Here is a 23,521-nt window from a genome sequence, read left to right on the forward strand (position 1 = left end):
GCTCAAGCAGAGCTCAGCGTAGAGAGGGTAACTGGGAGTGGGTGAGGTTGTCCAGGAAGGGTATGGAGGGCACGCAGTAGTGCAAGGTGCTCGTGATCCCAGGGGCAGGAGGAGGAGGAGCTGGGGAGAGGGCAGAAGAGTTGATGGTGAGGTGGGAGAACAATAGGAACACGGGGTTTTCCTGAAGCTGAGCGAGGCGAGGGCTTGCAGAAGGGTGTGGCCAACCCCGAAGTCAGAGATCACAGAGAGGCACCGAAGAAGCCACCAGATCTAGCCATCAGGGGTTGTCAGTGCCATGGGCAGGAACATTTTCCCAGCACGGTAGGACGGTACTTTGGAGGAGCTCCACAATGAAGGGCTTTTCTTTCCCAATGTACCTGGAGTGAATTATGGCCCTTCCCATGTCCCCTCTAGAGCTCCCGTTCTCCCTGCCCACCCCCCCACCCAGGTCCTCAGCATATTAGATCAGTTTTTATTCCTGCTGGGACTGTAAACTTCAGGAACCACCACCAGAAATCCTGCAAAGCATAGTATCTCATTTGAGCCTGTTTCGGTCCAAGAAGTCGTTATTATTTTCATACCCATGTAACAGATGAGCAAACAGAGGCCCTGGGTCAGGGACTTCCTTAGCCAATACAGAGGATAGGATCCATCCCTAACTTGCGGGTGGTAGTCAAGAAAAACAAACCCAGGACACGTGAACCTATGACATTGATCTGCGTGGGTCTCAGACTTGAGCCGGCACACTGATCACCAGAGACTGGTACGAATTCGCAGACTCTTGGGCCCTAACTGCAGAGATTCGGAATCAGCAGGTGCAAAGCAGTGTCTGGGGACCTGTTTGGTGAACCAGCACCCCAGGTGATTCTCCGGCAGGTGACCGAGGGCCTCTCTGGGGGCAACCCTTAACTCAACCGCGCGCCGCGCACACGGTGGAATTTCAGGCAGCCGAGTGGTCCTGGACCCTGAAGCTACTGGTTTCTGGTTAGGGCCCTGGCTGCAGCTGGGAGCTGGGCTGGGGCTGGGGAAGGCAGAGGGTGGTAATAAAGAAACAACAGGAAGCTCAGCTTTTATTAGCGCGGGGTAGTCGCAGCTGCAGGTGAGTAATCTGATTTCTGCGGCGTCCTGTTTTCTCCGCTGCCTGGCGGTTCCTCGACACCCACTCACCTGCCACCAGCCACGGGAGAAAGGGCGGGCGGGAGGGAGGATGGGCGTGGGGCGCCACCCGCCTGGGTCCCTCGCCCGCGCCCACGCGAGCACAGCCGCCGCGCCGCGGCCACCGGCGCGCACCTGGTGCGTTCCGCTGCGGGAAGCGGGGCCCGCGAGGCCGCGGGGGAGGTGGCGCGCACGCGCACTCGCGGCCCCGTCTCCCCTCCCCACCGCGCGCCTCCCCGGCGCCCCTCCCGCGCCAGCTGCGCTCCTGGCGCCCCGCGCTTAGGGGAGTCGGAAGGCCTGGTGCCCTCCTGGCGTCGGGCTGGTGAGACGGGGAAAGTGATGTGAAAGTAAGTGCTGGACCAAATACCCAGAAGTCAGGAAGACCCTAAAAGAGGCAACTCTCAAATGCTCCGTGCCTCAGTTTCCTTATTTGTAAAATGAGAATGATGAACTCTTCCTCATGAGCCCATAATGCTAGCAAAGTGCCTAGAACACTCGTGCACAATAAGGACAGTAGCTGTCATCGTGGTTATTGGTGTTGCTGTTAGCCCTATCCAGAAGCCTCATTCTCTCTTCTTACCCAGGGACGCTGGCCTTCCGTACTTCACAGCCCTCATCTGGGAAATGGGGAGGTTGGGGAAGGCTTGGATGGGAAAGTCTGAGGGTCTGCAAGACCCTGAGAGACCCTCAGACTTGCCCAAGACTGGGGGTGGGTTCTGTCCTTAACTGAATCAAGTTTTCCATTGTGAAATGGGGTTAATAACACCTTCCCCGACACTCCATAGGGATGTAAAGACCAAATGAGAAACCCAGAAACACTTTGTAAATTCTGAAGTGCTGTCCACGTGAAAAGAACTGAAATTGTGATTTTTTTTCCAGGTGCCTCTTTGTCCTAAAGGGTCAAGGATTAATCAAGAACCAAACTAGAGGGACGCCTGGGTGGCTCAGTTGGTTAAGCAGCTGCCTTAGGCTCAGGTCATGATCCCAGCGTCCTGGGATCGAGTCCCACATCGGGCTCCTTGCCTGGCAGGGAGCCTGCTTCTCCCTCTGCCTCTGCCTGCCACTCTGTCTGCCTGTGCTCACTCTCGCTTCTCTCTCTATGACAAATAAATAAATAAAAATCTTTAAAAAAAAAAAAAAAGAACCAAACTAGATTTAGCCAGTGAGCTTCCAAGGATCCGCATGAGAAGGGCTACCTGGCATTCACCTTCTCTGGCAGAGCGTACTGTCATCGGCACCAGGGTGGAGAAGGAGGGAGATCCCACCCTCAGGCGGTTCATGGTCTAGTTAGCCAAGAGGTAAAGGAGTCATGGGGGCTCTGAAGGTGGGGGGAGTGGACCTCCCACCCCCGGGAAGGATACAGGGAAGAGGACTTCTCAGGGGAGTCGGTCTTGAGAAGACTCTTTGAAGGATGGTTGTAGTTCCGGTGGGGAGAAGGGGAGGCACGTTCCAAGCAGAGACAGTTCCAGGAGAAAATCTGGGGACAAGAAAGGATGTAGTGTGTTCAGGGAAGGGCATGAAATGTGTCAGAAGTTCTGGATGGGGAGGAGAGGGGTGCAGGGTGAAGATAATTGGGCAGGACTTCCAATGTCACCGTAGGGAGCCTGACTTTGTACTGGAGTTGATGGAGAGCCTTGCAGGGTTCAAAGCTGGGGAGCCGTGTGGTCAGCTGTGGGTTCTGTGGGTTCACAGTGAGATCGCTGTGGCAACAAGGATGTAAGATGGATAAAATGAAGAGGAAAGAGAGGACGGATTGAAGCTGTTGCGGTGAGTTGAAGGTGGTGTGAACCAAGGCAAGGGCAAGGGGGCAGGAGGGGGGACAGATGGGAGGGAACTTTCCAAAGCAGAACAGCAGTATGTAGGGCAGAATAATTTGAAGGAGAGAAGGTAAGGACAACTGGATTTTCTGTCTCTGGAACCCAGGAAAGGAGCAGGGGGAGGTCACTTTCAGGGTACATGTGAGACATCCATTTCTTCAAGAGCCGTCTGTGCCAGACCCGCAGATGTGGGAGTAGGTAAGATCCAAGATCATCCATGGGAAGCTAGAGAGAGAGAAGAGAATATTGTATTAAGAATCTTTGGTTCTAAGTGACCCAAACTCAATTCAAACCAAGTTAAGGGGGGAAAATTTTAAAGGAAAAGGAGAGATTGAGAATGAAGTGGCTCCTTTACCTTTACGTTTCAAAGCGTGTGTCAGCTTCAGGCACCGTTGGATCCTGGGTTCCTAATGATGTCGCACCCCATCAGTCAGTTTTGTTTGTTTCTGCCTGTCTTGAAGAATGGACCTCCTTCTCTCCCATGGCAGATGGACCATCTCCAGCCCCAGGAAAGATGCTCACATGTTCACATTCTGTCAACTCGCACTCCAGAAGGAAAGGCTAGTGGTCCCTACTAGCTGTACTGATGGTCCCAGGAAGGGCTCTCATTGACCCAGCCAGCATCACATGCCCCAGCCCAGTCATTGCACCCAGGAGAATGTGGCACCCTGGTTGGCCTCCTTGCCCTTCCCAGCATGTGGGACCCGTGATGGGTTAGCCCACATGGACGGGAAATAAGAGGGGTTGGAAATATGCCAGACAGGCTCAATAAACTACAACCCCACTCAGTTCAGTCCAAGGCTTGAGGGCGGAACTCGGAGGACTCTGACGTCTATAAGTTGGCAGAACTGAAGAAGGTGACCGAGGAGTATGAGAGAGGTTCTGGGTCTTCTAGGGAGGAGAGAAGTTCTGCAAGGAGGGAGTGGACAGAGGCAAATTCCAGAAGGGGTGATAGTTTCCTACTGTTCCGGGCCCTACCCAGCCACCCTCACCTGGGTGGAAAGGCTGTGGACCTTGGACCAGCCAATATAGGTGCTCCCCCTCCTCCAGTAGAGCCCAATTCCTTATTTGTGAAATGGTGATTCCAACAGAACACCCACCTTAGAGGGTGACCAAGAGGTATGAGCAAGATGGCGCTGGGAAATGCTTGTCTCGATGCCCGGCACATAGTAAGTGCTCAATAAATGGGAGCTGTGTACAGAGCTGGTGGAAGAAATCACAGCAGGAACAGCACCGGGATTCCTGCTGGCCTGATAGGGTGGAAAGTACAGCCAATAAATTCAGCACGACAGAGGCATCATTCATTCATTCATTCATTCGTTCACCAATCCTTAACTGAGCACCTGATGTATAGCAGTCTCTGACAGACACGGCAGATGTCACAAAGGGTAGAACACAAGAGTCTACAGTAGTGTGGGATAGAGACATGGTGGCCGACAGTTAGGACCTAAAGTGATAAGCGCTGTAGGGACTGGGCTGTGGGAGCCCAGAGAAACTCAGTCCTATGGAGGCATCCAGGCAGCCCCCTAAGAAGTCCGAATTTGAGCTGGGTGAAGACAAAGACAGCTGACATTGCCTGTGTGCTCACAGTGGGTCAGGGACTGGATGTGCCAAGCATATGAGGTGGGAACTATTGTCCCCGTTATGTGGATGAAGAAATGGGGGCCCAGAGAGGGTAGGTAGCTTGCTCAGAGTCACCATGCCTATAAGTGGGGGCACTGGGGCTGGCCAGGGGCCTGACTCCCCTTGGATGAGTTTAGCAGGTGGAGAGAAGAGAGCCAGGATGGCAGGCAGAGGGGGAAAAGACCATGTGACCCAACCATCTGGGATGGCTGGATTCCCATCCCAGGGAGGGAGTCAGGATTCCCACACAGGAAAGGCCACACCTCTGAGAGTGTGGGGCAGGGACAGTAGGACAGCACAAGTTGGGACTGGGCACCTCCAGCAAGTCTGGTGCCTCTTGGAACCTAATTCTCCTTATCGGTAAAATGGGGGTAAGGAAGTCTGCTATCTTCATCCTCATTTCACAGATGAGGAAGCAGATTAGATCAGGGCCATCTGGCTGCAGGGCCCCCACACGGAGCCACAAGACCGTGTTTCTGTTGGAGCAGATGAGATATGGAAGTTCACTGCCAACCCTCCTCTCTGTCTCAAGGGTAGCCATGAAGAACACCCCAAGGGCAGTGGGGAGAGTCCACAGGAGCGGCCCTTAGAGGGCCCCAGAAGACAATCCATGCTCATATACAGAAATCCAATCTCTTAATGCCCTCATAGGCAATGTCATGCATGCACTGGGGGTACAGTGCCTGTAACTTGCAAATGGAGAAACTGAGCCCAGAAAGAGGGAAGTGACTTGTCTAAGGCCACACAACCAGCTGGTGGGAGAGATACATCTACAACGCAGGTTGCCTGACACCTGGTCCTGTGCTCTTTCTCCATTCCAAAATCCACTCCTCACAAATGACTTCTCCCCTGCCTAGATGCCCGCAGTCTCTGCCGGTGCTGAACATTTAGTATGGACCAGGTGTTTCATCTGCCTTTATCTCTGGTCCTCCGAACTACCCTGAGAATATTATTATCCAGGGTAGCCATAAGGTCTAGAAATAGAGATAATGCATGGTTTACTGATAGTACGTTACAAAAGGTGTAGAGTAACCGTTGCCCCAGACTCTGCCACCCTAGAAGTGATAAAATCCCATTTTACAGAAGACAGAACTGAGGCTAGAGATGTGACCAGATTGCCTCAGGGCCTCACAGCTAGGAAACAACAGGGTAAGGATTAGTGTGCGGGCATTTCTGACTCCAAAGCCGGGATGTCCTGTCCCCACCCCGAGCAGCTGTCAGGTAAGGGATGAGAGGACCTGCCACGGTGGGGGGGTGAGGAGTGCCAGCTGGAGGTGCTGATCCCCAGGGATGAGCGAGGTAACGGTTCTTATAGTGGCTCAACCAAGAGTCCTCAAAGTCAGGCTGCCTGGGTTCAAGTCTCCTTCTGCTACTCCCTCGTGCTGTACCCTCGGGTAAGCCCTGGGCCTCTCTGAACCTCAATTTCCTCATCTGTAAAATGGGGATGAAAATAACATTGCCTGCCTCAGTGGGTTGTTGGAGGGTTAAATTAGAAGAGTGTGTGGCGGGGCACCTGGGTGGCTCAGTGGGTTAAAGCCTCTGCCTTCAGCTCAAATCATGAGCCCAGGGTCCTGGGATTGAGCCCCACATGGGACTCTCTGCTCAGCAGGGAGCCTGTTTCCTTCTCTCTCTCTGCCTGCCTCTCTGCCTACTTGTGATCTCTGTCAAATAAATAAATAAAAATCTTAAAAAAAAAAGAAGAAGAGTGTGTGGCATACACCGAGGGCAGTGGAAATCTGGCCTCTTGTTCGCTGGTACCCTGTACGTATGGCATGTGGTTGGGGCATTCTCTCCTATCTACCACGAACAGTGCTCTCACAGCACTTCTGTGTTCTAGAGTTGGCTGCCGGGGCTCTGCCGAGTGCTAGCTGTGTGGTCTAAAACTTAGAGGGAGGGGCCCCTGGGTGGCTCAGTCGTTAAGTCTGCTTTTGGCTCAGGTCATGATCCCAGGGTCCAGGGATGGAGCCCCGAATCGCATCGGCCTCCTTTCTTGGCGGGAAGCCTGCCTCTCCCTCTCCCACATCCCCTGCTTGTGTTTCCTCTCTTGCTATGTCTCTCTCTGTCAAATAAAATTTTAAAAATCTTTTATAAAATAAAATAAAATGAAGCTTAGAGGGAGACCAAGGTCATGCTCATGGAGTTTAAGCCCCTGGTCCCTCACTTGCATGGCCTTACATGTCATTTTGTATTCATAATTTCATATAGTTTTCTTAAGGGTGTTTCCCAATATCGTATAGTCTACTAACATCCTGCAGAATGTGGATCCGCCCCTGTGAGTGCAACATACTTGGTCTCTCCGGTGCCTCAGTTTTCTCATCTGTTAAATGGAAAGAGAGTTATCGTGCTGAGTAGAGGCAGTCATACGTGTAGGCTGCTTGAAAAGGGACTGGCACATAGTCAATGCCCAAAAGCCGTTGGCTTCTCAAGTGAATCTCCAGCTAGTAAACATGCTAAGTGCTCGTGAATGTGCTACATGGTTTCCATTGGTCATGTTCTTTAATTATGTTTAATCGTGACAACCACACTACCCATTTTATAGGTGAGAAAACAGAGGCTCGGAGAGGCAAGGTCACAGAGCTTGGAAGCCAAGTGGCTCTGATGCCAGAGCCATGCCCCTACCCATTGCCCTGATACCTCCCTGCACTTGATCTTAGCCCGAGAAGTGATGCCCTGATACCTCCCTGTTTATGAGGGGGTCCCTGGCAGCTGGACCTGGAAGACTGAGGTCACACTGCAGGCAGGCACTGGCCCCTTGCAGGGAGTCCATGAGACCTCTGCCGGGGAAGACGCCCACCCCCACCCCTACCACCCAGGCCAGCTGGGCCCCGGACTCTGCCACACCTAGTACCCTTGTCCCTCCTGATCCCCTAGAGCTTCCTCTTGAGCCCCTGTCACCAGAGGCCCTGGCCCAGGTGGGGCGGGGGCCAACGGGTGACAATGACCGATTTAGAAAGTAAAGTTGCTTCTCAAACAAATAAGAAAGAAGAGGAAAGAAAGAAATGGCCTGCCCGCTTCCTGCCTCACTCTCTCTCCCAGCACCTGGGGCCCAGCTGCGTGCTTTTCACTGCGTGTTTGTTCATCCTGCCTCGAGGAGCTTCTTCTTAAAGCTCCAGGGCCCCCTCCACATGGGTGGAGGGATGATCGCGGAGCCAATGGAAATAAGCACCCTCCATGATTGCTGCATTGTCCCTGTCTAGAGGATTGTGTGGGACAACAATACCAATCATCCTAACAATCTGGGTTTCCTGCACTTGGCAGAGGGGGTTATGGGCTTACTTGGGTGTGGCCATCCTGGCTGTGATCTCTGAGGTGTGAAGGCCTGGGCAGGTCATTATGTCTCTCCGGGCCTCAGTTTCCTTGCCTGAAAAGTGGGGCGGGGAGGGCTGGTGGAGGCAAGCCTGAGCACCTAACACGCAGTGCACGGCCGGGTGGCAGCTACTCGATGCATCACTAAAGCCGTGGTCACCCAGGAGCACAATTTTAAGAGCCTCCCCAGACGTGGTGGCAGAGCTCAGTGGAATGGGAGGTGGAATGATAAGGTCTGGTATGTTCTAGCCTCTGTTGCAAGGGCTTTATGTACAATTGCTCATTCCATCCTTACCGCACCATGTGGAGTAGACACTGTGTCATCCCTGTTCACCGATGAGACCGAGACACCAAAAAGTGACCTGACCAAGGTCACTACCTCCAACAGGTACAAAGCCAGGATGAACCCAGCCTGTCCAGGTCCAAAACCAGTGCTCTCAGCTGCATCCTTGGCCCTCAGGGCTGCTCTGGCTGCACGACGTCTGCTTTGCCCGGTCTCCACGAACAAGCCATTTCCTTCTTGGACTCAGTTCTTGATCTGCAAACCCTTAATACCTGGCTACAAGACATTATACAGTCCTAAGGGAGAGGCATGGTCAGATTAACCGAGCATGCAGAGAAAGACCTCGAATAAAGGTACCGTGGGCTCTGGAAGCTGTGGCCATCACTCCTGCAGTTATTAGTTTCAGAGCCACAGGCGAGAGCCAGCCGAGAGGATGCTGAGGGCCCTGCCCAGCTCTGAAAATCTAAATCCTGCGGTTGCAGCTGGGGAGTGACTCCAGGAGGCACCTGCTGAGAGGTGGCTCCACCCGTTGGGGCTAAATAAATCCCCAAGGCTGCCACCGTGCAATCTGCCAGTCATCTGCCGTAATTAATGGCAAAGTCACCAACCCTGCTTCTCTGCCTCCCTCCCATCCCCCACGAGCTGTGTGGCCCTGGAGAAATCGCTCAACCTCTCTGAGATAGGAAAAGGACACGACCTTGCAGAGTTTTGATGGATTAGAGATAATGTAGACAAAGTGCTCAGTACAGCACGGGCGACGTGGCTGAGAAGTGGTGATGAGGACCTGAGCTCGGGGCCCAGCTGGGTCCCATTCCTGACTGCACCATTTCCTGTCGTGTGCCTCTGGGCGGGTCACTTGGACTCTCTGAGCCTGGAAAACGGACAGGCACAGCACCTGGCATACAGTTGTTTACCTAAAGACTGTGCTTGGCTGTGGCCATATTTTGCACTTTATAAGGATGTCCAGAGGTCCTGAAAGATCCTGGGGGTATAATGTTCCCTCCGGCACTGGATTTCTTTGTTTGCCCCTCTAGAACTCCCCACGGCCCTTCTCCATCCTGTTCTGTTCCCTGGTAGGTGAATTTTATGGGTGACATCAATAGCCTCCTTTGCCCTTTAGCTTCTGGTTGGGAAGCCAGAGGCCAGAGGGTGTGTGGTTACTCCCCCAGCCCTTCACCTAAGGACTCCAGTCTCTACAGGGGGCCCCGTGCGTGTCTACATCTCTGGGCCCAGGTCTAGGTAACTTCTCCCTCTCCGTCCTTCAGGCTAGAGGTGGTAACAGCTCCTCTTTGTTGCCAGGCCTAGAATACTGCACCATCCCTCCTGATTGCCTTGAATCCTGACCACGTCTTTGTTAATAACCTCTTAATTAAACTCTCTGCAAATGACTCCACTGGAGCGCACCATCTGTTTCCTGCCAAGGCCCTGATCATGGTTTTAGCGTGACATGTATCCTGCAGTACTCGTCAAGGACTCCAGGTACAGCAGAATCATAAAAACCCACAGTGCTTTCCCATATACGTATTTATCTGCTCGAGCATCTGCTGTGTGTCAGGCTCTGTACAGGGAGCTGGGAGCAGAGATGACCACAATCTAGCTCCTGACCCCCAGGAGCTCCTGGACTAGCTGGGGAGACAGACACCTTAACAGATGACCACAATATTTGCCAAAAGCCATTACAGAAGCATATACAAAGCCTGAGGCTCGGCAGGGGAGGGACAGTCACACTCGGGGGGAGGCTGGGAAGGCGGAGGGACTTCTGAGTGGCAGCATTAAAAGATCGTTAATAACATTTTATTTAACTGAGTATTTCAAAATATTATCAATGTATAATATCATCAATTAAAAGTGATATAAAAATTCTTAAGGATTTTTGCATTTTGGAGGCACCTGGGTGGCTCAGTCATTAAGCGTCTGCCTTCAGTTCAGGGCCTGATCCCAGGGTCCTGGGTTCGAGCCTCGCATTGGGCTCCCTGCTCAGCGGGAAGCCTGCTTTCCCTCTCCCACTCCCCCTGCTTGTGTTCCTGCTCTCGCTGTCTTTCTCTCTGTCAAATAAATAAATAAAATCTTTTTTTTTTTTAAGTGGGGGTTGCATTTTTTCCAGGTCTTCAAAATCCAATGATGATTTTACACCTGTGCCACGTCTCCATTGAGCCGGACCCCGTTTCCGGTGCTCAGCAGCCGCACTGGTCTTGAAAGGCATCTCATTGAGCAGCGTGGGTCAGGGTCTGCGGAACCTCACAACAGATCTGCCAGCCTCATGGTGCTGTTTCTCCCACTTTACAGATGAGGAAGCAGACTCAGAGTGGGGTCACACTCCCTGTGGGACATGACTTGAACCTACATCTCTGGTGGTTCCAAGGCCTGTCTCTTCCTGCTGCTCTGTTCTGCCTCTGGGCCAATCCCCGCTCCCTAGAGTGAAGTAGCTGACAAGGGCTGAGAAGACAAAACTTCAACTGACGTCCTCTGACCCCAAATCCTGTAATGTTTCTACATCAGTTGATTCTATGGGACAGATTGGGGGAAGGTAACAGGCCTCCAAACTGGGCTCTGACCTGTCCCTGAGGATAGGGTGGCTGAAGAGAACCAGGGACTCCTCATAAGTTGTACAATTCTCTTTTGGGGGAGCTGTGATTGGGTGGAAGGCCTGGGCTGTGCCGGAGGGGAGGTCTGCAGTGGTAATGGACTAGGGGCGCTGGACAGCAGCCGGCAGATCACCTTGGCATCTTGGCCTCCACATCCCAGTGGAAACACTGGATTGTCCAGAAACACCCACTCCCGAGCCTAGTGGGGTACTTGGAGTTCACAGTGAATTGGTCACGGTCATTTTCACCCTCATACAGGGAAATTTAGATGGGATGATAAGGGTGAGGCCTTCTGATGGGCAGCTTACCCAGGCTCCCATGTGCAGAGACCTGGGAGGATTCTTAGACCCACATCCAGGCTTTGGAGGAGAAACCAGAATAAAGGCTGGAAGCAAGGGGAGGGGGGTGTCCCTGGCAAGTCCAGAGTGTGTGTCTGGTGGCTCCAGAGGTGTGTGCGGTACTAAAAATCATGATTAGTAGCTGAGCATACACCCACCTGTTCACGGCCATCCACTGTCCATCTGCCTATGGAATCATCACGCCATCCAACCGGCCATCCACACTCCATCCACCTGTCCACTCCTCCAACATCCCTCTCTCGATGCCTTCATTCTTCCCTTCAGCCGTTCATTCATCTCCCCCCATCCTGTCCTCCACCCGGTCTGGGCTGGATGCTGAGTGTGCAGCAATGGGGAAGACTCCGATCTTCCTTCAAACCCAGTGAGGGAGACGGACACTTTGTCTAAACGAGGGAGGTCAGTGTGGTGATGGAGGGTTCTAGGAGGGGGAGTGGGAGCTCTGAGGAGGAGCTGCCCAGATGTCCCTGAGAGTGTCAGGGAAGGATTCCTGAGGAAGGAACACCCAACCTGGTCTTGAAAGAAGAACAGGGGCTTGTGAAACCAGAAGAAGAGAGCCTGGTAGGTAAGTTGGGCAGTGATGCTGGCTGGCCAGTGACACAACAGAAGCTGGTGAGAGGAAATGAAGGAAGACTGGCCCCCTGCCGGGATCTCACCCCAGGGTTTCCAGAGTGGCTTAAAAATGATTTCTGACAACTCAGAAGTCTGTTCCAGCCTTCCCCAGCCATGCCTTCACTTAGCACAGCACGAGATTTCAGACCTGGAAGACCTAGAGAGCATCGGAGTTAGTCCTGCTCCTATAAGTCAGGGAAACTGAGGCCTCAAGAGGAGAAAGGACATGTCAAGTCATGGAGTCAGGAGTGAGGGGGCGAGCTCAGGTCTCTAACTCCCATGCCCATGTTCTTTCTGCTAGAGTCTAGGCTCCCCTCCCCCATACTCAGGATCACCTGGGACCAAACACTTGCAACCCCTCAGTGCCAGGCACGGTGCTGGGCCTGGAGAAGGAGACCTTCCCCGTGGCCCCCACACTCCCGCCCTGTCCCCACAAACAGAGTTGTAGAGCTTATTCATGCTCTAGCCGTTGTCCCGTGTAATTTCCACAACAGTCTCAGAGGACTGGCATTACTACTCCCTTTTACAGAAAAGGAGGCTCAGAGAGGGAAGGGGTTTTGCCCAGAGTCACACAGCCCGAACGCAGTGGAGCCAGCATCCTGTCTCCCCATCCTGTACCTGGCCCGAGACATCAGGCGACACCCCATATAGCCTTGAATGTCCCAGCCCCAGACTGATGCTGTGCCATGGAAGTCAGGGGCTGTGGACAGTTCAGCAGGGACAGGACATAGGGTAAGGACCCCAAAAAGGAACCCCCAGAGATTGTTTTCACCTGGAACCTGCTCTACCCCACCCAGCAATGGAAAATGTGTGTCAGAGGAAGCTGCTGGTTGGGGATGGGGTAGGTGTGCGTGGGTGACAGCATTTGGAGGGGCGCCACAGCGGGGGGGGGGCAGGATGTGCTGGGGCTGGGGGCAAGGTCAGGGTGCTGGAGCAGGGTGCAGTTTCTGCCCCCTGCCTGCTGCCTTTTTTCTCTCTGGTTCTCACTTTCTTTCTCGTGCTCTCAGAACTAAGAGTACAACTTTCACTTCCAGGCAGACAGGCAGACTGTCCTGTGAAAGCTATCCCCACGCTCTACCTTCCAGATCTCCTTGGTCAATTCTCTGCTCAATAGTTTGGTCAACAAGCATTTATTGAGCATCTGCTGTGTGCTCAGATGCATGGATGCAGCATGGTCCCTTCCTGGAGAAGTGCATAATCCGGTGGAGACAGAAATATGACAAGACAGGTACAACACCTGGTGACACAATCCCGTGGGGGGTGGTGGGGGGGCGTAGTGGGCAGAGAGACCTTCTGCAAGACAGCACACCAAGCATAAGGGAGGTCATAGTAACTGCTCTTCCATGTGCCAGATTAAAAGGCTAAGCCCTTTAAAGGCTTTTATATCTTTCCATCCTCAATCCTGAGATAGGAGCTTCTAGTATTCCCATTTTACAAGCGAGAAAGTTGAGGTATTAGAATAAAAACTTACCCAGGGTGTCACTGCTAGATGCCAGGAAATGGGGAAGCCAGGACTCAAAACCAGGCAGTCTGCTCTTCACCACCCTACCAAAGAGAGGGAAGAGGGAACAGGTTTGGGGGCAACAAGAGGGAGGGCCCCCCCAAAGGAGATGGTGTATTGGCGTTGATAGTGGAGGAAAAAGTGCTGAGAGGAGAGGCTGGGGAGCATTCAGGGTCCAGGGAAGGAGTCTTTCCAAGCATCGCCTGGGCACTGGGGAGCTGGGGACAAGTTTTGAACAAAGGAGTGACGTGGGCATGTCTGTTCTAGAAAGGGACGCCTTTTAAAGTGGTGACCAGAGCAGGCAATGGACAAAAGTTAAATGTGATTGATTTCAATGTGTTATTAGTTTCCTGATGCTACTATAACAAGGTACCACAAACCTGGGGTTCAGGAAACAGAGATTTATTCTCTCTCTGTTGTGGAGGCTAGAGGATTGAAAACAAGCTGTCATCAGGTCGTGTTGTCCAAGACTCTGGGTAGAGTCTTTCTTTCTTGCCTCTATCCAGCTTCTGGGGGTGGCCAACGATCCTTGCCATTTCTTGGTTTTTAGCCACATTGCCCCCGTCTCTGCCTCTCTCAACAATGGTGTTTCCCTTGTGCTGCTCTCTCTTCTTAGGATACCAGTCCTACTGGACTAAGGGACAACCCCACTCCCATATGACCTCATCTTAATTAATTATATCTGCAGCAACTTTAGTCCGAAATAAGGTCCCATTCTGAAATTCTGGGAGTCAGGACTTCAACATAACTTTTGGGGGGCGGACATAATTCAACCCATAACAGATGTCATTTAAGAGCTTGTCATAGAGGTAAATATCAAATCTGAAAAAAAAAATCTTGTGTACATCTCACGTCACAGCTTGAGATTCAAGTGACCTGGCCTCACCATATTTGTCCCCCACACTAGTACTTTGCCCTAGTGAGTACTAAATAAATGTTTGAGAAATACTTTCCTTGTAGTCCCCTAAGGCTCTCAGGTCTGTCCTTAAGAAGTTAGAGAAATAAACTAAAAGTCCCCAGAGAACAAAGTCAAGCTGCCGTCTGTCCCAGATTCCTGGCAGGCAGCTGTTCCCGGGCACCCTCCTCCCCACTGCCTGGGCACCAGCTTGGGGAAGTAGCCAGTCATAAGAAGGACGGAGAGGACAGGACTCAGCTCCCTTCCTCTCCTAATTAAGCAAACCCACTATGCTCCATCCTCTCCCTTGCTTCCCTCTCCAGACAGGCTCAGACTTCCATTCAGACAAATGCCCGTGCGTTACGCTTGCTTCCCTGACCTGGTTCAGGCCTTTCCCTTTACCCCTGGGATGATTGCTCCAGTATTTGAACTGATTTCTTTGTTGCCAGCGCCAATAGGGCCATCCTAAACATGAATCAGGTGATTTCTCTCATTGCTCTAAAACCTTCGATGGCTCCCTATTGCTCTCAGAATAAAGTCCGGATTCCCTAGCTTTTCATTTCTGGCCTTGGGCCTGTTGGTCCCCAGGTAGCTACCCAGACTTGTTCTGCACTATTCCCCTACATGTGCACCATCCTACAGGCAGGGAAGACTCCATAATTTCCACTTAAAAGAGACTATGGTGTGCATTCAAGTTAGCAGGGGACACCTTGGGGGCTTGTCTTGAAGTTGTCTTTGTAAGTGGGGACACCTGCGCATGGCAGTGCTCTCCTGTTATCTGTATCCTTGGTGTATGCTGTCCCCTCCACATGGGATGATCTCCCCACATCCCAATTTTTCAACATGGAACTCAAAGGACATCTTCACTCTGATCATATAACAGAAGGACCTCTCCCTGATCTGCATACAGAGTACTTTGGTTGAATTTCCTAATGAGTTTATCCTAGCCCCCACTTGTGCTGCCTCTGTTCCCTTCAAGCTAGGCGCTAGCCCCAGGCTTGTGGCTGAAGGTCAAGAAGGGCAGGTGAGAAAAGTGCCCGAATGGACACCTGGCTGCTACTATACCCTGGCAAGGTCTTGCTGCATGACCTCGGGCAAGTCACTTTCCTTCTATGGGCCTCAGAGTCTTTTTCTATAGAGTGGGGTCTAGGGGGAGACATCCAAGCAAGGTGACAGCATGAGCTAAGTTTCTGGCCAGACCTTGGTTTTATGGACAGGAGGAGCTTTGGGGGGGTCCTTTATTTTGTATTAATTTACATATATTTGCATACGTGTTCTAAGAGGCACTGACTACATTTCATTCATAGAAAGAGGGGGTGTCATCTAGTGGATGTCCAGGGATGGAAAAAACCACTGGCTCGTGGTTCCATCCAAATCTTAGCAGCCAGAGGTCTTTAGTAATTAGCCTTCCCTCCCCCTCCCTTTACAGAGGAGTTACTGAGGCTCAGAAGGGGTATGTGAGGAGGCCAGCATCACACAGCAAGTGAAGAGAGCGCCAGGCTTCCTCCAGGCTTCCCACCGTCCGCCAGGGGATTGCACTACGCACCTGGTTTCTCTCTCTACGCAGGGTCGAGGGTGCGAGGAGAGGCTCGGTTTTCTCTGTAGGCCCTTCTCTACGCCCGGGAGTAACAAAGCCTGCCGGCTTGGCAGCCTCTGTAACCACCACAGGAAACCAAATTGTAGTAGAAAGTCAGATGCGAGTGGAAAATCCTCTCAGAGATGTGAGATCGTTGCTTTCACCTGTTCTAAAAATAACCCGGTTTATTAGAGATTGATAGATGACGAGATAACCCGCAGTTACTCCCCTGACGCTGGGGAGAGGAGACAGTGCTGTCTGTTGAACAAAAGGGGAGTTGGGAGGCGCCGCAGGGCTTGGTGAACTGGCTGGACCCAACCCAGGATTCACAGAAAGTTAGCAAGGGAGTGGACAGGTGCTCCTCGGGCCCGTGGGAACAGCAGGAATAAGACAGTGGGCACTGCCTTCGAGGATTCTAGTCCGAGGAGTGGGAAGACAGATAACCGAGGAATTGCCAACTGGGAGGAGGGTTCCAAGGGAAACAATAAGTTCCGGGGTGAAGAGGAGTGGGGGTGGCCAGGGAGGCCTCTAGAAGGAGGGGGCACTTGAGCCGGGACTGGACAGTGAGACGGTTTTGTGGGGAGGGCATCTTTAGGAGAGAGACCAGCCGGTACCAAGGCCTGGAGCTCCTTCCTGGTCCTTCTGTGGTTCACGAAGTCTGATCAGGGAGCTCCACAGGACCAGAGACCACCTCTGCTTTGTTTCATAGTCTCAGCCCCTAGGAGGTGCCTGGCACAGAGTAGATGCTCAACAAAAGTGCGGTGTTTGGATGAAGAAGGCTCACGGACGTGGCGGGTGCTTCGTAAATATTGAAGGAATTCTTGACTCCTTTCCTCTTACCCCCATAGCCAGTCAGTCAATGGTTCCTACAGATTTGCCTTTCTTTTTTTTTTTTTTAAGATTTTATTTGTTTGTCAGAGAGAGAGATCACAAGTAGGCAGAGAGGCAGGTAGAGAGAGAGGGGGAAGCAGGCTTCCTGCTGAGCAGAGAGCCCGAAGTGGGGCTCAATCCCAGGACCCTGAGATCATGACCTGAGCCGAAGCCAGAGGCTTAACCCACTGAGCCCCCCAGGCGCCCCCAGATTTGCCTTTCTCAGCGTTTCTCAAGCCAGTGCCCTCCTCCATCCCTACCACCTCTGCCCTAGTCCAGACCCCTCAGCATTAGCTATGCTCACTGCGAGCTGTGAATACCCACTATGTGCCAGGCCCCGTGCTAGGCCCTTTATCAGTAGTATTGCCACTTAGCTTTTAAAACAACCCCAGTGGCGCCCTCATTAAGCAGCTCAGTCGTTAAGTGTCTGCCTTGGGCTCAGGTAATAATCCCAGGGTCCTGGGATTGAGCCCCGCTTCTTCTTCAGGCTCCCTGCTCAGCGGGGGGCCTGCTTCTCCATCTCCCACTCCCCTTGCTTGCATTCCCTCTCTTGCTGTGTCTCTCTCTGTCAAATAAATAAATAAAATCTTTTAAAAAAATAATAAAAAATAAAACAACCCCGAGGGACAGGAAACCTTTCCTCCCTTTTACCACTCAGTCTCTTATGTGATCTCCCTGTCTTCTCGCCCCACCCTTCCAGTCCCTCCTCTATAGTTCAACCAGGATGGTTGGCAAAACTCAAAATCGGATCTGTCTGTGCATGGTTTACAACCTTCTCATTGTCCCCAGGAACGTGACCCCATAGCTTAACGAGGCTCAAAGGACCTGAGTTCCATAGGTCGGCCTCATGGGCCCCCGTGTCTCGTCTGGCTCTTCCTTAGCAACCCTTGGATCACCCAGGCCACTTCTCAGCTCCACACCTTTGTTCAGGCCCGTGCCCCCTGCCAGGAGGACCCTTCCTGCTGCTGCTTCACCACCTAAGGCTCAGCTCTTTCCATCTCTCTGGACTCCGCGCACCGTGGGCTAGGTTGGAGGTCCCCTAGGCCACCCCCTCCCCACTCTGTGTTGACTTTATCAGCACCTGTAGTCATAACAACTCTACTTTATATGATCATTTGTCTTTTAATTAATGTATAGGATTATTTCCGACTCATTAGGTCATGTGGTTCCTTAGTCACTACAGAAAAAGAAACCCCCGCAGCATTTCCTGGTCATCTGGAGTGACAGCAGTGGTCAGGGATTCTGCTCTTTCCTGGGTTAGCTTTGATCTGAAATGAGTCACACGGTCCAGAGACCATGTGTATGTGAGTAGAATGGCGCTGAGGGTCTTGGTCCCTTACAAACCCTGGATTCCAGGAGGAGAAAAAGGTCAATAAACCCAGTAGTTCATTCTCACCCAATGCCTTCTGGTCCTGGTCCTCCCTCTTTCTGGGGTTCAGGGGGTTCCTGGAGTTTTCTTGCTTCCACCCAGGCAGAGGGGGATGGTGTCCAGCTGAGGGTTCTCCGTCTGCCAGGCAGGGGTCTGAGCCTATATGGCCAGCCCCTCCGACAGCTTGGTCTGGACCATCTGGTGCCCTTGCTGTCGGCTCTGTGCCTCAGACCAGGAACCCACTGCAGCCGTGATTCCACATCTCGCTACCTGAGAGGACCACGTGGCCGCCACTCTTCCTTGCGAAGCTCTGGCCCCTCGGGCTTCAGGACCTGCTCCAATTTCATGCAAATGACCACTTTGGCCGGACCTACAGGTGCTTGATTCCACGCTGTCCCAGGAGAGACACAGGCAAAGACAGCCACGGAGCCCTAGTGCCCGGCCAGGTGTTCGCGCAGCATCAGCTTCCTCCAGGCTTGGCTACCTCCGCTCCAGCTCAGGGACTAGACTCCTGTCGTTCCGGGCGAAATGCAAACCCTGTAATAATGGTAATTTTGATTTACTAAGGCATATTCTATAGCACGTACCATACTGAGTGCTTTACAAGTATCAAATAATTTAATCCTGATAACAGTCTTACGAGGTGAGTAATTATTGGTCCCCATTTTATATATTCAGGAAATGGAGGCACAGAGAGGTTAAGTGACTTGCCTATAGCCACACAGCCAGTAAACGACAGAACTGGGACAGAGACCAAGCAGGCTGGTTCCAGAGCCACTTGGCTGGTACACTCAGACACTTCAGCGAGTCGCGTGACGCACGTCTGTTTGCTTGTCTGTCTCCATTGAGAAGGAGAACTGAGTCTTGTTGCTCCTTTCTCCAACACTGTGGCACAGCAGCGGGCACCCAGTAGGTGCTCAATCAAGCCGCCCTTGACAGGAGCCAGTTCATAACCCCCTGCTTTGGGTAAGAGAGCGCAGGAGAGAAAATGTGTTTCATATTATGGCATTTTGCAACCATCTGTCCTACAAGATCACATTCATGGTCACAACACTGCTGGGCATGGATTATTGGACCCACCTGTCCGATGAGGAACCTGAGGCCCAAGGAGGCTAAGAAATTTGTCTAAGTCACCCGGTGAAGAGTTGGCGGAGATGGAACCTCATCCCAGGTCTCCTGATTCCAAGTCCAGTGCTCACTCTACGCATCAGAAATGGGGCCGGGAAGATATTGCTGAACCCAAACCCAGTCCAAGGGGCATGGGGGGGCCTGCCAAGTCAGGGGTCAATAACCTTTCCCTCTCCCAACAGGAGGAAGCTTCTGGGGACCGAGGCTTGCTTCCCTTCCTCTCAGCCCTCAGGGTCTAACACCTCTTCAGGGCAGGAAACTCTTCCTTGTCACAAAGCGCTAGCCCTCCCTCCCCCATTCTCCCCCTCCCCCCAGGCCGCTCCCCTCCCTATCCCCCTCCCCCTCGAGGGTCTTGGTAAAAGCATCCGCTTGTCAGTGTAAATCTACAGGGTTCAGACCAGCAGCTGGAGATGGATGGGCAGGAAGCAGTAACAATGGATGAAAGACCCTCTGTGCCCAGGTGGGTGGGGGAGGGAGAGGCAGGAAACAGAAGCCTCTCTCCTACAGAGGCCTGGAGCTGCGGGCTGGCGGGAGGCCTGGGATGCAAGGACCTGCGGGGGTTTATTTGGATTCCCCGAGGACCCAAGCTGGGAGCCCTTCGCAAACATCAGACCAGCTCATCTCCGTGGGGTGCCCGGTCCAGGATGTGTGACAAGAATGTCGCTTTCATGCGTCTCTGTTGGTCCCTAGGGCCTAGCACAGGGCTGGCTACCCAGTGGGGGCTTGTCTGTTGAAGGAAGAAATCAATCTGGCACTACTAATAACTAAAGAATTGCAGTTTTTTAAAAAGGGATCTCTACATCCAACACGGGGCTCAAACTTACACCCCCGAGATCAACAGTCATATGCTCTTCCGACAGAGCCAACCAGGCGCCCCCGATTTTCTTTTTTAAAAATATAAGAACAGGGGCGCCTGGGTGGCTCAGTGGGTTAAAGCCTCTGCCTTCGGCTCACGTCATGATCCCAGGGTCCTGGGGTCGAGCCCCGCATCAGGCTCTCTGCTTAGCAGGGAGCCTGCTTCCCTTCCTCTTTCTCTGCCTGCCTCTCTGCCTATTTGTGATATCTGTCTGTCAAATAAATAAATAAAATCTTAAAAAAAAAATATAAGAACAGCCGCAGTGATCCCTTTCCCCTTCACAATTTTTGCACAGGCTGTTGTTTTTGCCTGCCGTGCCCTTCCCTCGGCTTTCTGCAAGGTCAGCACCTTCTCATCCTCTAGTTGGCAGCCCCCAAAGTTCCCCCATAAAGCTCTGGGGGCCTGCTTTGACCTCCATCCCCTGCTAGGGTAAGCCCCATCCCCTCGCCCCTCTAACCCACCACCCTGTGGACTTCCTTGGTGGCACTTACAGAATAAAACATCTTCTCACTTACTACACATTCTTATTTTTGTGTTCCCTGTCTCTCCCACCGGAATGTGAGCTCCAAAAGCACGTCTTATTGTATCCCCAAGGGGCAGGTGCTTGGAAGATGTTCCATAATTTGTTAAGCAGATCCAGAGGGGAACAACTGAGTCCTATAATGATGTCATTCACACCCTATGCTCTGCATTCTGCTTCCTTGAAGAGAACAGAAGGAACCTTACTCCTGCGCTGAGGAATGTAAAGCCCCAGCCCATACTGAGAGACTAGCTCCCGGGTCAATAATCGTGGTGATCGCAGATCACGATAGGACTTTGCTTCCCCCACAATCATTTGTGAGGTTCATCAAAATCTAGGTGTGCACAGTAGGGGGAGGCCGTGTATGGGAATGTCTACTGTTTGTCCAGCAGACTGCAGTGGAAACTGGGGTGGACAGGCTGGGTCCATCAAATGTACCCATTTCTAAGATGGGACAACCAAGGTCCAAAAATGCCAAGGTCACACACACACACACACACACACACACACACACACACACATCAGTCCAGAGTTTTACCAGCAGAGAGTTCAATAGACCTGTGGATTCACTGAGCCCGGAGACAGGCATTCAGATATTTATTGAGCACCTACTAAGTGCTCTGGGCTGGGAGCTGGGCTGTAGCAACAACTAAAGGCTCAGAAACTCAAAGCATTTATGTAAAAGGCCCAGCCAACCTGACACGAAGCCACTTCAGTGACCTTGAAAGCAAGTCCCTGCGTGGCCAGGTATGATAGCAGGGCATGAGTCGGGGAAAGGAGTCCCCAAGTGCCAGGAGGCAAGGGAGGGAGAGCTGATCTGGGGCTGGACCCAGAACAATAGTGACCTAAGAAGCCAACTTAGCTGGCGGTAGCAACCACTCGTGTGCCTGCTATTGGGTTGGATTGGTGCCCTTCTAGTGGAGTGCTTTGTGTCCTCTCAACTGTGTGGGACCCAGTCAGCAGAGAAGACCGAAGACCACTCATTCACCCAGGAAACTCCCACTGAGCACCTGCTGTATGCCACAGCCTAGGCCGCACCCTGGAGTCACAGTCCCATCTCTCAGAGGCCTCCGAACTGCTGGGGGCACACAGACGAGCCGTCAGACCTTCAGACACCTGAGATCAGGTCCCCCCCAAGACAGCACAGACCAGCAAGGAAATCCTCCCTCAATGCCTCGCAACTCCCACTTCTGGGACCGTGAAGAACATCACCAGGCCAGGCAGAACTGTATCCGGCCTCAGCTCCTCCTCCAGGTCAACCTGTGACCCTAAACAAGGGACTTAACATCCCTGAACCTCAGTTTCCCCATCTGCAAAATGGGGAGAGTGGTAACAGGACCTGCTTATGAAGCACTGTGGGAATTTGAGGAAACAAGTCGCCCAAGCTCTTGGCATACAGAAACAGTGAGCACTCGGGTGGCCAGGGGCCTGCTATGGCCTCCAGGGACCACCATTCAGTCCCACAGGCTTCTGTCTTGGATGGAGTCAGTCAGTCAGTCATGTAATGGGGGGTCCTGGCTCTGGGCTCGGCCGGGGGCCTGGCCAGGGTGAGACCCAGCCCCCGCCCAGGAGCCACTCACCACCCAGGGAGGAGCCCGTATAGCAATATACTTGTAACAAAACGTGGCCAGTGTTATTCTAGATCTCGCTCTGGTTCACAGTTCTGTGAGGGGGCCTTGCTGTCCCCTCCCGATGGTCCTTCACAAGGCACACGTTGTTATCCTGATTCCACAGGTGAGCAAACTGGGGCTCAGAGAGGCGAATCTACCTGCCCAGGGTCATAAGAACACTGTCTCCAGAACCTGTCCTCTGTCTTTGCAAAAGCAAATCTGGGGCACATGTTTGCTCATTAAGTCAGTGAACCCTTTTGCGCCCGTGCCACACACCAAGTCTGGACCTGGATGTACCAGCATGGAGCTAAACAGGGCAGGGCCCCTGCCCCCACTGCCAGCCAGGGGACACGTAGATTTGGGGCCTGCTGGGGCTCTGTAACCGATGAGGGGCCTTTTGGCACTGGTCTAGGCATCCCCCCATCGGCCCCCACTTTAAAGTGCTGGGAGGGCTGCCGGGAAATGCCCAGGGAGGGAGGCTGTGACAGTGTGACAGCTTCAGGCCCCCAGGGCCACCATGTCCGCCCAGCCTGGCTCTGACTCACCACCCACACCTGGCTCTGGCCTCAGGCAGCCACGTTGCTGGAAATAGACGGGGCCGGGTGGGGAAGCAGGAGCAGGGGAGGGGAGGGAGGAGGGCGGGCAGGGAGGTGGCACCTGCATGCGTGGCTGCCATTCCCACCCTCCCCACCGGGAAGCAGAGAGATGTCATCCACCAGAGCCCATTGGAAATAAGCCAGGCTCGGGAACGCTCCTGGGGGCTGAAGACCCCCGCCTACCTGGGAGGCTGCTCCGAAGCAGTGAGGGTTATTATAAAAATAGTGTTGATGCCTCACTTCCCACCGAGAGTCTCGGTGGCTCTTGAGCACTTGTGTGCCAGGCTGGCCTCCGTAAGTGCTTTGCATGTATTGGTGATCTCACTGAACTCCCACAGCAACCCAGGAGGTTGTACGTGATGAAGCCTGTTCCACCGATGAGGAACTTGAGGTTCAGGGAACCACGGTAAGTTGCCTCAGACAACACAGCCCCTGCATTAGGCATCGTGAAGTCACCTCAAGCTCCTCCTCCCCCCTCCAGCTCAAATGGCTCATTCTAGGTCACATGTGCCAGCTCTGTTCCCATCTGTCCTGCATCCCCTTCCCTCTTGACCAAGGTAAAGCCTCCCTTCTTCCTGCTCTGGGAAGCAGAAATCACATGATCATCCTTCTCCTTTCCTCCCTACCTATCTTAACCTTGCTCAGCTTTCAGCCCACATCTGATCATGCTGTCTCCCTGTCTAAAACCTGCAGTGGCTCCCTATTGCCCTCAAGATAAAATATATTCCAGAGCCTCCATACACTGAGCCCTTCCCACTTCTCCAGCTTCATTGCTCACCAAGTCTTTGCTTGGGCAAGTCAGGACATTTCCCAAGGCTTGCTCTCCTGGTGGGCACACTAACACAGCTGCACAATGATGGGGA

At 52.8% G+C, this 23,521-nt stretch overlaps 1 long non-coding RNA gene across 2 annotated transcripts; it reads right to left on the minus strand.

Moving 5' to 3' along the window:
• Positions 1–2,300: 2,300 nt before the first annotated feature.
• On the minus strand, positions 2,301–23,073 carry LOC125098851 (uncharacterized). 2 transcript variants are annotated; one of them, XR_007126963.1, is made up of 6 exons: positions 22,842–23,073; positions 18,703–18,908; positions 17,976–18,485; positions 15,680–15,878; positions 13,209–13,282; positions 10,271–11,511 (listed from the first exon to the last, which is right to left on the minus strand). It is a non-coding gene; the product is annotated as an uncharacterized LOC125098851 (long non-coding RNA). The 2 variants fall into 2 exon arrangements; XR_007126962.1 differs by lacking the exons at positions 10,271–11,511; positions 18,703–18,908 and adding an exon at positions 2,301–3,197 and having other exon boundaries at positions 22,842–23,069.
• Positions 23,074–23,521: the final 448 nt, after the last annotated feature.

The sequence above is a fragment of the Lutra lutra genome, chromosome 4, assembly GCF_902655055.1.
Source record: "Lutra lutra chromosome 4, mLutLut1.2, whole genome shotgun sequence".
Classification (NCBI taxonomy): domain Eukaryota; kingdom Metazoa; phylum Chordata; class Mammalia; order Carnivora; family Mustelidae; genus Lutra; species Lutra lutra.